Source organism: Pleurodeles waltl, chromosome 6, assembly GCF_031143425.1.
Source record: "Pleurodeles waltl isolate 20211129_DDA chromosome 6, aPleWal1.hap1.20221129, whole genome shotgun sequence".
NCBI lineage: Eukaryota > Metazoa > Chordata > Amphibia > Caudata > Salamandridae > Pleurodeles > Pleurodeles waltl.
This window is the reverse complement of record NC_090445.1, coordinates 156,649,414-156,662,640: the sequence shown is the minus strand read 5'-3', so window position 1 is coordinate 156,662,640 and position 13,227 is coordinate 156,649,414.

Below are 13,227 nucleotides of genomic sequence, written 5' to 3'. Positions count from 1 at the left end.
TGTCAAGAGGCCCTTCATCTCTGGACTTGGCTGGAACGTCAGGACATTTCCCTGGTGGTTCAACATCTGGTGGGCTCCTTGAATGCCAGAGTAGACGAACTCAGCAGATGATGCATAGTCGATCACAAATGGCATCTCCATCCTGCGGTGACGCATGGTCTCTTTCAGCAGTGGGGAGAGCCTTGGTTAGATCTCTTTTCCTCTGCAGAGTACGTGCAATGTCAGCTGTTTTGCATGTTGGAGTTTCCAAGGCGGCACTCGCTCAGCAAAGCCTTTCGTTTCGAGTGGAGCTCAGGCCTCCTGTATGCCTTTCCGCCCGTACCACTTCTGCCCAAAGTTCTGAAGAAGATCTGGCAAGACCGGGCCCAAGTTATTCTGGTGGCTCCGGACTGGGCACGAAGCGTTTGGAATCCCGAGCTCTTGAGCATGGCCATAGCTCCTCCGCTGTGGGATAGCGTAACTGGATTGACGGAATGCGGAACCAATCAAACATTCACCCCCAGTCACAGATCTGGGTTTAATCCATCCATTATTTTGCTCACCATGCCACCCCAGTTTGAACCCAGCCATATGCAAATCAGTCTTGACCCTGTTCCTCATGGGAACAGTCCAGCCCGAACTGCCAGGCCAGGTTCTCCCTGGACCGTAAACAAGCATCCTGGGAGCGGTTTCATGGTTTCACCCCTCATCAGCCAGGCTAGCTTGAATCCAGTGGCACAGTGAGCCCGGGACCCACGTCTGGGCATACCCGGCGCACTTAGGGCGGCAAAAGCAAAGCAAAACACAAACGCTGTGGGATAGTGTAACTGGATGGACGGAATGCGTAGCCAATCAAACATTCACCCCCAGTCACAGATATGGGTTTAATCCATCCATTATTTTGCTCACCATGCCACCCCCGTTTGAACCCAGCCATATGCAAATCAGTCTTGACCCTGTTCCTCATGGGAACATTCCAGCCCGAACTGCCAGGCCAGGTTCTCCCTGGACCGTAAACAAGCATCCTGGGACCGGTTTCAGGGTTTCACCCCTCATCAGCCAGGCTAGCTTGAATCCCGTGGCACAGTGAGCCCGGGACCCACGTCTGGGCATACCCGGCGCACTTAGGGCGGCAAAAGCAAAGCAAAACACAAACGCTGTGGGATAGCGTAACTGGATGGACGGAATGCGGAACCAATCAAACATTCACCCCCAGTAACAGATATGGGTTTAATCCATCCATTATTTTGCTCACCATGCCACCCCAGTTTGAACCCAGCCATATGCAAATCAGTCTTGACCCTGTTCCTCATGGGAACAGTCCAGCCTGAACTGCAGGCCAGTTTCTCCCTGGACCGAAAACAAGCATCCTGGGACCGGTTTTAGGGTTTCTCCCCTCATCAGCCAGGCTAGCTTGAATCCAGTGGCACAGTGAGCCCGGGACCCACGTCTGGGCATACCCGGCACACTTAGGGCGGCAAAAGCAAAGCAAAACACAAACGCTGTGGGATAGCGTAACTGGATGGACGGAATGCGGAACCAATCAAACATTCACCCCCAGTCACAGATCTGGGTTTAATCCATCCATTATTTTGCTCACCATGCCACCCCAGTTTGAACCCAGCCATATGCAAATCAGTCTTGACCCTGTTCCTCATGGGAACAGTCCAGCCCGAACTGCCAGGCCAGGTTCTCCCTGGACCGAAAACAAGCATGCTGGGACCGGTTTCAGGGTTTCACCCCTCATCAGCCAGGCTAGCTTAAATCCAGTGGCACAGTGAGCCCGGGACCCACGTCTGGGCATACCCGGCGCACTTTGCCCATTCGGGAGGATCTTCTGTTGCAGCAGCAGGGGAGGGTCATCCACCCAAACCTGTCCACTCTCTGCCTCCTTGCGTGGAGATTGAGCGGCGACAGTTTATGGCTTTTGACCTTCCACACGAAGTCTGTAACGTCATCTTGGCAGCAAGGCGTCCCTCCACCAAAACGGTATACGCCTGTCATAGGAAAGAAATTGTGGCATTGTGTATTAACAAATCTGTCGATCCTCTCTCTGCACCTCTTTCTGAAGCTCTGCTCTTTGTTCTCTCTTTTGCCCAACAGGGCTTTGCCTTGGGTCCCCTTGAGGGCTTTCTTTCTGCTATCTCTGCCTTCCTGAGACTACCTGACCAACTTCCTTTATTCAAATCTCCCATTGTAGGGAGGTTTCTCAAAGGCCTCACACATCTCTTCCCACCTATCCCATTTATCATGCCCCAATGGGATTTAAATTTAATCCTCACATATCTGGTGTGCACTCCATTCGAGCCGCTTCATAGCTGCCCTTTACGGCTCCGAACCATCAAGACTGTATTCATGGTTGCCATTACCTCTGCTCGCAGAGTAAGTGAGCTCCAAGCTCTGTCATCTAAACCACCTTTTCTGGCAGTACATCCTGACAAAGTGAAACTCCGTACTAGGGCTTCTTTTCTCCCTAAAGTGGTAACACCCTTCCATATAGGTCAATCCATCACCTCTTACCCACTCTCACATCCCCCACATGAGGCGGAGAGACTCCACCCCCTGAAACCAAAAAGATCGTTAGCCTTCTACCTTGATCGTACTAAAGACTTTCGGGTGGACAATTAACTCTTTGTGTGATATGTGGGAGTGAAGAAAGGGAAGACGGTGGAAAAGAGAACCATTTCACGATGGGTCCTCCTATGCATCAAAATGTGCTACGCTTTGGCTAAGAAGCAACCCCCTGAGGGTTTGCGAGCTCACTTAACTAGAGCAACTGCAGCTACCACAGCGTAAGCACAAGAGTACAAGTCCTGGATATCTGTCAGGCAGCCATGTGGGCATCTCTCCACACATTCACCAAGCACTACTGCCTGGACAGTCAGGACCGTGATGGACGGCTACTTTGGTTGTTCAGTCCTACAGGACTTCCTGGTGTGATCTTGGTTCGCAGCCCACCTATGGGGATGGTATTGCTCAGGTAGCTATTCAAAAGGTAAGGAATCTGCAACTAGAATTCTCTATCAGATGTACAAGCTACTTACCTTTGGTAACGATATATCTGGTAGAGACATATTCTAGTTGCAGATTCCTTACCGACCCACCCATCCTCCCTGCTCTGTGAACTGATTTCTAGGGACAGGAACTTTCCTTAAAGGGCCCTAGTTTTTGCGCACCACTATGTCAATGTCCGATTCCTCTGGATTTGTGTATTTGTATCTTTGTAATCTACTACGAAATAATTCTAATGTAAAAGTTATTGACAAAGGAAAAAACAGGAGGTCAAATTGAATTGGCGACTTTCAAAATATAAAGAGAACAATTACAAAGGCATTAATCATTATTCATTGTTTATTTATGTATGAATATTCACTAAATTAAGAAATGTTTTCTTTCTTTTTACTGATCCTTATTTTCCATAAACATTATCATAAAGTATTCCTTATACACACATAAAATATACTAGACAGCCTTTTGACACTAATTACAAATGTAAAAACCTAATTGTTTAATATACTCAGATAAATGTAATTATTAATCTTTTAAACCCAAGATAGCATAATCAAATAATTCTTTTCCAACAATATCCTGAATTCTAATTAACCTCTTTGATTTATAAGCAATGTGTAGCTAGGTTTTCACAAGAACATTTTTTAGTGCTTGAACAATAAGCCTTTTAACAACCGGAGCGCGCGTGTGAAATTACTTTCTAAATACACACAGAAAAATCAATAATGAACCTCTTCAGGGAACTTGCACGTGCGTTTTAAAAGGTTTTCTCTAAGCACACAAAACAAAATCAATAATGAATTCTTCAAACAACTTAGATGAGATTACAAAATGTTTCTTTTAGGCACACGCGATAAAATCAATAATGTATTCTTCAGGAAACTTGTGCGCGCATATTATTCTTTCATTCGTTCTAATGTTAAATAAATTGCTACATCAAAGTTGTGTCAAAAACATCTTTAGAGTTTTAGGAAATTGACGCGCTGCCTTAAACAAATATCATTTCAGTTTCAAGTTCAGTTTAAGCATGCAATTATCCAAATCTCCAGGGAGTTCTAAAGCGGCAAAGAAATAACTCAGATGTCCTTTTATAAAATAAACAATGGTACTAAGAATCTTGAGATGAAACTCTCACTGCTGTGAGTCCGACCACTCGCTTTCCTCGGAAGTCCACAAAAGTACACCAACAAACTGGAAGGTGTGCAGACAGGTCACAAGACTCCTCCTCAGGCAAGGTTCCAAAATAGCAAGCACTGGAACCTGGGTGCGGTTGCTTTTTACATGAGAGACACACCCTCAATTATGGCTTCTTCCTAAAGGGTGCTGGGACTTGTAGTCTCTTTATTGAAGGTTGCTTTTTATATGAGAGCCACACCCTCAATTATGGCTTCTTCCTAAAGGGTGCTGGGACTTGTAGTCTCTTTATTGAAGGACATTGTGACTTGACACAATTAAACCACCACCGAGCACTCTTGTGAAATAAATGCATTTTACCACATGGGTGACAAGCAGAGTGTAATTTAACAAAACAAAGTGTATGACAGGGACGAGTACCCCAAAGTCTGACAGTACACCCCCCTCCCGGGCGCGGTGGAGGGCCAGGTTTATTAGGATGAAGACAATGAAATTTGTTCACCAAACGAGGAGCATGAACCTGTGTAGCAGGTTCCCAGGAATTTTCTTCTGGTCCATAACCTTTCCATGCTATCAAATACCATAAGGAAGAACCACGAAGTCGAGAATCCAAAATAGCACACACCTCATACTCCCAATTTCCTTGTACTAGTATTGGTGCTGGTTGAGGCGTACTTGAAGAAATGGCAGGCTTAAGTAAAGATGTATGAAATACAGGATGTATTTTTAGAGACGTAGGTAATTTCAATTTGTATGTTACTGGATTCACTTGACGAATTACCTCATATGGACCGATGAACTTAGGATTGAATGCATTATGATCTTTGAATGTAACATTTTTGGTAGATAACCAAACTTTGTCATGTAATTTGTAAGTAGGACCACATTGATGTTTTTTATCATATTGTAGTTTATAATTGTTTTTTGCTTGGCGTAGATTAACTTGTAACCTTTTATGCACCTTTTGCATATGGGATAACATATTTTGACCTGCAGGCATCGTTTGGGATGCAATTGGTAAATTGACAGGCAATACTTGTGGATGTCGACCATATAGCCCGTAAAAAGGAGTTTCTTTTATAGATGAATGATAGGAATTGTTATATGCCAATTCAGCAAGCCAAAGAAGATCAGGCCATATCGTGGGAGTGTCAGACGCGTAACAACGTAAATATTGTTTTAGTGTCAGATTTAATCTTTCGGTTTGACCATCGGTTTGTGGATGGTAGCTGGTAGATAGAGCGGAATCTATTTGCAAGGCTCGACACCAAGCTTGCCAAAAACGTGCTGAAAATTGTGTACCTCTATCTGAAAGGATTGCATTTGGGAGTCCATGGAGACGCACAATATTTTGAAGTATGAGATTGGCTAAATTGCTAGATGTTGGGAGCCCCCTGCATGCTATGAAATGAGCATATTTTGTTAAACTATCAATGACTACCAAGATCGTATTTATATGATTCACTTCAGGTAGTCCAGTGATAAAATCCATTGTGATATGTTCCCAAGGGTAATTTGGAGTCGGTAAAGGAATTAATAGTCCTTTTGGTTTGCTATGTGAACTCTTACAACGAGCACAGACTTCACAGGATTGTATAAATGTTTTAACATCTTCAGAAAAAGTAGGCCACCAGAAATATCTTTTTAACAGTTCCATAGTTTTTTGAGGTCCTGGATGACCTGCCACAGGGCGAGTGTGAAGCCATTGAAAAGCTGTTTGTCTTAAATCTTTAGTTGGTAAGTAAACCCGAGAGTCATATAACGGTAGACCTTGTTGAACGGTATGTTTAGTACTTTGTTGTAACCAATTCTGCCAGTCTGTGATTTGAAAGTGAGATCGAATAAGATCCAAAAAGTCATCAGCAGCTATTAAACAGAGCACTTTAGTAGGATCTATAATGGGTTGTGGTTGTTGTTTGTCATGGGACAGAGATGAATCTTGTCTTGTAAGAGCATCTGCTTTTCTATTTTCTGTGCCTGGTCGGAAAGTTACAATAAAATCAAATTCTGCGAAGAATAACATCCATCTTAGTTGTCTAGGAGTCAATATCCGAGCTGAGCTCATGAACTTGAGATTTCGATGATCAGAATATACTGTGATTTTATGCATTGGTCCTGATAAATAATGTCTCCATTCTTTAAAAGCGTCTTTAATTGCTAAAAGTTCTTTCTCAGCAATAGTATAGTTTTGTTCAGCAACATTCAATTTTCGAGACATGAAAGCAACTGGATGAAGTTGTCCAGTGTATTGATGACGTTGTGATAATATGGCTCCAATTGCCACATCAGAGGCATCAGCTTCTACGATAAAAGGGTCTGCGACTCTTGGGTGGGCTAAAACAGGAGCAGTAGTAAATGCTTGTTTTAACATGAGGAATGCTGCATTAGCTTCTTCAGACCAACAAAAGGGAATGTTTTTACGTAACAATATTGTGATAGGTGCCACTTTCTGTGAGAAATTATCTATGAACCGTCGATAAAAATTTGCAAAGCCTAAGAAACATTGCACATCTCATACAGATTTAGGTGTAGGCCAATCCATAACTGCTTGGATCTTTCTTTCGGTCATCTGCATTCCTTTAGGAGTTAAAATGACTCCCAAAAACTCTACTGTGGTTACATGAAATTCACATTTACTAAGCTTACAAAATAAATGGTAGATTCTTAATGTAGATAAAACCTTCTTTACATGTTCTTTATGTAATGTTTCCGAAGTAGAATAGATCAAAATATCATCGATATATACAATTACAAAAATGTCAAGATATTCTCTTAATACATCGTTAAGAAAATATTGAAAAGAAGCAGGAGCATTGCATAGACCAAAAGGCATTACCTGGTATTCAAATAGGCCATAACGGGTTTTGAAAGCTGTTTTCCATTCATCCCCTTCACGAATGCGAACCAAATGATAAGCACCTCGTAGATCAAGTTTAGTATAGATTATTGCATTTTTTACTTGATCTAATAGTACTGGAATTAATGGTAGTGGATACTTATTCTTCACCGTGATCTTATTTATGGCTCTATAATCTATGCACGGTCTTAATTCCCCATTTGACTTAGGTACAAAGAATAATGGAGAGGCCGCTGGAGAACGTGAAGGACGAATCAAATTATTTTCTAAACACTGATCAAGGTATTTTCGCAACACAAGATTCTCCTTTTCAGATAGCGCATAAATTCTACAATTTGGTATTACCGAACCTGGTAAGAGATCTATTTGACAGTCATACGTTCGATGTGGAGGTAAAGTATTTGCTGCTTGTTCGTTGAAAACATCGTCATATTCCTTATAAATATGAGGTAAAATGATATATTTTTCTGCTGCAGTAGCTATACAGTGTGAAACATTTGTCTGATCATGCAAACAGTTCTTTTGACAAAATTCTGAAAGAAAATTAACTATTTGTTTTTTCAAGTCAATATGTGGATTATGTAGTATTAGCCATGGCATTCCAAATATAAAACCATATTGGGGTGCTTGAATAATATCGAAAGAGAGACTTTCTTGATGTTCTTGACCATTGACATTTGTACAAATTATAGGAATAGGTGCAGTGCACATAGTAACAGGGCCTCCAGATAATTCACTTCCGTCCACAGCTTGAACAATTTCAGGTATTTGTTTTTTCACGCACATGAGTTTTAGGGTTTTTGCAGTTTGGGAGTCAACAAAATTTCCAGTAGCACCTGAATCTATTAGAGCTTGCACGTTCTGCCATTTTTCTTGAACCATAATTTATATAGAAAGTCGTAAATGTCGAATATGATTGCTATTTTTGGAATGTACAGAAGGGATCATTTTTGTACCCAAGAGATCTCCTTCCTTGATTTTTGGGTCTACTCGTTTTCCTCGGAATTTTCAAGCATGGCTACTTGTTTCTTTGAATTGGAAAATTGTTCAAACTTATTTTTTGGTTTAGCTAAACAGTCTCTTACAAAATGCCCTTTTTTACCACAATAAAGACATTGGGGGTCATTCTGACCCCCGAGGGCGGCGGGAGCCGCCCGCCTGGAGGGAGCCGCCATATGGCCGCTCCGCGGTCGAAAGACCGCGGAGGCCATTCTGGCTTTCCCGCTGGGCTGGCGGGCGACCGCCAGAAGGCCGCCCGCCAGTCCAGCGGGAAACCCCTCCCCACGAGGAAGCCGGCTCCGAATGGAGCCGGCGGAGTGGGTATGTGCGACGGGTGCAGTGGCACCCGTCGCGTATTTCAGTGTCTGCAAAGCAGACACTGAAATACAAAGTGGGGCCCTCTTACGGGGGCCCCTGCAGTGCCCATGCCATTGGCATGGGCACTGCAGTGGCCCCCAGGGGTCCCACAACACCCCATACCGCCATCCTGTCCCTGGCGGGCGACCCGCCAGGAACAGGATGGCGGTATGGGGTGTCAGAATCCCCATGGCGGCGCAGCAAGCTGCGCCGCCATGGAGGATTCTGCAGGACAGCGGAAAACCGGTGGGAGACCGCCGGTTTTTCTGTTCTGACCGCGGCTGAACCGCCGCGGTCAGAATGTCCTGAGGAGCACCGCCAGCCTGTTGGCGGTGTTCCCGCATCCCCGGCCGTCGGAATGACCCCCATTGTCCCTTACGACGACGAAGTTCTTTTTCTTCCTTAGTTAAAGGTTGACGAAGTGTTCCTATTTCCATAGGTTCGCCACTGTTATCCAATGAAGAGTTAGAAGATAATGTATTTCGATATTTTTCTGAGCGCCAGAAACTCCGTTCCGGTCCTTTTTTGTCTCCTCTTCTTTCAGTAAGTCTATGATCCAATCTAAGCGTGAGATCTAGCAAATCATTACAGGTCTTTGGTTGAGGATCAAGTTGCGCTAAAATATCTTTTAATTCTTCTTTAAGTCCTTGATAAAAAAGCGCAGCTCTTTTTTCTTCAGGTCAAAATGTTTCCATAACTAAACGATTAAAGTGAGAGAGATAGGTGACGAGATCTTTATTGCCCTGTCGTAACTCTAAAAGTTCTTTATCGGCTGATAGCGTAACAGATCTTCGGTCAAACACCTTTTCAAACTCGTATATGAACATTCGCCAATTATACAATAGTCTACTGTCCTGGCGTACTAATGGTACTGCCCACGAAGCTGCATCACCCGTTAAATATGAAATAAGAAAAGCTATTCTTGACTGTGGATCCGGAAAAGCAGCTGGACGACAAGTAAAATGTAACTCCACTTGTGTAAGAAAAATGTGTACCTTAGAAGAATCTCCAGAGAATCTTTCAGGAGCGGCGAGAGGAATTTGAGTGGGAACATGTACTGAAATGTTACTAGGAGAAGGAGTAACATGTGATTGAGAAGTGGCTCCTTGTTGCGTAGTCGCTGTACCATCCACTTTGGCTTGTAGTTGTGTCACCTTTGTAACGAGAGCTGCTGTGGTATTTTTTGATTCTTGTAATTCTTTTTGCAATTGGTTCAGAGCCTGCATTACAGTATCCAAAGTGGCCATTATAATATTAATAACACAAACCAAGAGGAAAGTAAATTTGTGGGCTTGCTATTCTGTCAATGTCCGATTCCTCTGGATTTGTGTATTTGTATCTTTGTAATCTACTACGAAATAATTATAATGTAAAAGTTATTAACAAAGGAAAAAACAGGAGGTCAAATTGAATTGGCGACTTTCAAAATATAAAGAGAACAATTACAAAGGCATTAATCATTATTCATTGTTTATTTATGTATGAATATTCACTAAATTAAGAAATGTTTTCTTTCTTTTTACTGATCCTTATTTTCCATAAACATTATCATAAAGTATTCCTTATACACACGTAAAATATACTAGACAGCCTTTTGACACTAATTACAAATGTAAAAACCTAATTGTTTAATATACTCAGATAAATGTAATTATTAATCTTTTAAACCCAAGATAGCATAATCAAATAAGTCTTTTCCAACAATATCCTGAATTCTAATTAACCTCTTTGATTTATAAGCAATGTGTAGCTAGGTTTTCACAAGAACATTTTTTAGTGCTTGAACAATAAGCCTTTTAACAACCGGAGCGCGCGTGTGAAATTACTTTTTAAATACACACAGAAAAATCAATAATGAACCTCTCCAGGAAACTTGCACGTGTGTTTTAAAAGGTTTTCTCTAAGCACACAAAACAAAATCAATAATGAATTCTTCAAACAACTTAGATGAGATTACAAAATGTTTCTTTTAGGCACACGCGATAAAATCAATAATGTATTCTTCAGGAAACTTGTGCGCGCATATTATTCTTTCATTCGTTCTAATGTTAAATAAATTGCTACATCAAAGTTCTGTCAAAAACATCTTTAGAGTTTTAGGAAATTGACGCGCTGCCTTAAACAAATATCGTTTCAGTTTCAAGTTCAGTTTAAGCATGCAATTATCCAAATCTCCAGGGAGTTCTAAAGCGGCAAAGAAATAACTCAGATGTCCTTTTATAAAATAAACAATGGTACTAAGAATCTTGAGATGAAACTCTCACCGCTGCGAGTCCGACCACTCGCTTTCCTCGGAAGTCCACAAAAGTACACCGACAAACTGGAAGGAGTGCAGACAGGTCACAAGACTCCTCCTCAGGCAAGATTCCAAAATAGCAAGCACTGGAACCTGGGTGCGGTTGCTTTTTATATGAGAGCCACACCCTCAATTATGGCTTCTTCCTAAAGGGTGCTGGGACTTGTAGTCTCTTTATTGAAGTTTGCTTTTTATATGAGAGCCACACCCTCAATTATGGCTTCTTCCTAAAGGGTGCTGGGACTTGTAGTCTCTTTATTGAAGGACATTGTGACTTGACACAATTAAACCACCACCGAGCACTCTTGTGAAATAAATGCATTTTACCACATGGGTGACAAGCAGAGTGTAATTTAACAAAACAAAGTGTATGACAGGGACGAGTACCCCAAAGTCTGACACACTATCAGTGTTCTTCATGGATCCGCACTTCTGGCGTGGAAAGTTGTGAAAAGAAACTGATATCAGCGCTCTGGGGTGGCACCTATATGCAACTGCGATGTCATCACAGTGAACACGATGCCACCGATGCCCGTGGAGTCGGCCGACTCCACCTGACAGTGTGCAGAGGTACTGCTCAAAGAACAGTCTCTGGACCCAGTCTGACGTCTGGGGCAATTCAGAAGGTAAGGAATCTGCAACTAGAATATGTCTCTACTAGCTATATCGTTACTGAAGGTAAGTAACTTGTACTTTAATACACATATTCCTGTGAATCTCTAGTCCCTCCCATGGTCTGTGTTGTGGGGCTATCTGATTAGAAGTCCCTCCTGCTGTGGCAGACTGCTCATTGGAGAAAGGGCAGGGGAGAAAAGAGGGAATCTCAAAAGAAAGCAGACCCCCCCCCCCAACACAAACTTCAAAGACTCAGACCTAATTTACATTGTGTGTCTAAAAATGCACTATAATAAATGAGCTTGAGGCCTCCAAAATGGTCAACTGTCAAGCAGCCAGTGTTGCTTTGCAAGGAGTAGCTCTACAGGACTTCTGCATGTGACCAGGACAGGAGGTAAGACCTGCTAGTGTCCCAGCTGGGGGAGCTGGGGGACATCCAAGACCACCTGCTCCTGGAGCCAGAAGCACCAGTCCCCGCCTCCTTCCATGACCACTGTGCCCTGTGAGGAAGAGGAGAATGTTGGAGGAAGTGAAATCCAGTGGGGATCCTGGTGATTGGATCTCTGAAGTGAGGTCTTAAGAGATGGCTTCTGCACCAATCAGATCATAGCCCTTTGCAAAGGGTGGTCGTCAGGGACGGCTTTAGGGCGGTGCGGGCACACCGGGTGCTGAGCTGGATGGGGCGGGTGGTGACCTCAGGGGGCGCTGTGTTTAGCAGTAACTTTTGAAATTTGTGATTTAAAAGCACCTACTGAAAAGTTCCTTATACCTCCAGATACCTCTTGTGAATAATGTTGCTGCTAGAGAGAGAGATGGGAGTTTTGTCTAGTGGCAGCTTTGACTTGCCATAAAGTAGCATAGAGGGTTAATATGCCTGCTGCAAAGAACAGAACTATATGTTATGTGGAAAGCTGAGTGGATTAATAAAGCCAGCCTTTACAAGCTCTTTAAAACAAATGAATCTATGTGAGAGGAGGACTATGGAGAGATGAGGAACTATATTTTATGTGGATAGCTAAGTGGATTAGTGAAGCCAACTCTTTAAAACAAATTAATATATGTTAAAGAGAGATGAGGGGCGCATTTGCTTGTGGTAATGAGGGAATTAGAGGAGGTGGTCATAGGATGGGGGGTGCCAGAAAAGACTGTTGCACAGGGCGTCACCAGAGCTAAAGCCGGCCCTGGTAGGCAGTGACCCTGTATCCCAGGTGACGCCACCATGAAGATTACTGCTGTGCCAATCACACCATAGCCCATGTGCGGAGTGAAGTTGGTGCCCCAATATGCCAAGTGGGGCCGCCATGTGCCGATCGGGCCGTAGCCTGTGTGCTGAGTGAGGGTGGTACTCTCTATGCCAATTGGGGCCACCGGGAAAAGATCCAGGAGCATGTTCTGATCAAGACCATCATAGTGGGGAAAAGACCACCGTAACTCGTGTGAACTCAAGTCTTTACTGAGACAAGTAGTGTCAAATTCCAATCCCCCACCTGTGAGGAGGATCCAAGGAAGCTTACCAGCATCAGAGGAGTATCATGGACACTCGGCTGCTGCACCTGCAGGACTGCTTATGGGGAACTCAAGGACACGCTACCCCTGCAGGGTTGCTTGTGGTACTCACCAGACACAGCCAAAACAGCTTCAATGCCCATGAGGATCAGGGATATGAGCCATGCAGGTCTTGCTGATGTGGATAAGACTGATTAACGGACCATAGCTCCCCAGGAGAACTTTCCAGCCATATAGCGATTCAACCAAGGAACACTTTTGACTTTAATTGGTGTCGGAGTGGAACTCCTGAGACTTGGATTACTAGTGGGGTTTAACCTGAACGTTGCTTGTAGTGAATGGGAATAACCACTACAGCTAGCGAGAAGGGAGTGGGGCTAGGCAGGGCTGTTAAAAGTTCCACCATTTTTCCAAACTGGGAGGCTTACCTCTTTCTAAGTGGAGGTCATTCGTTGAAGGGTGCAGGCTTATCTTG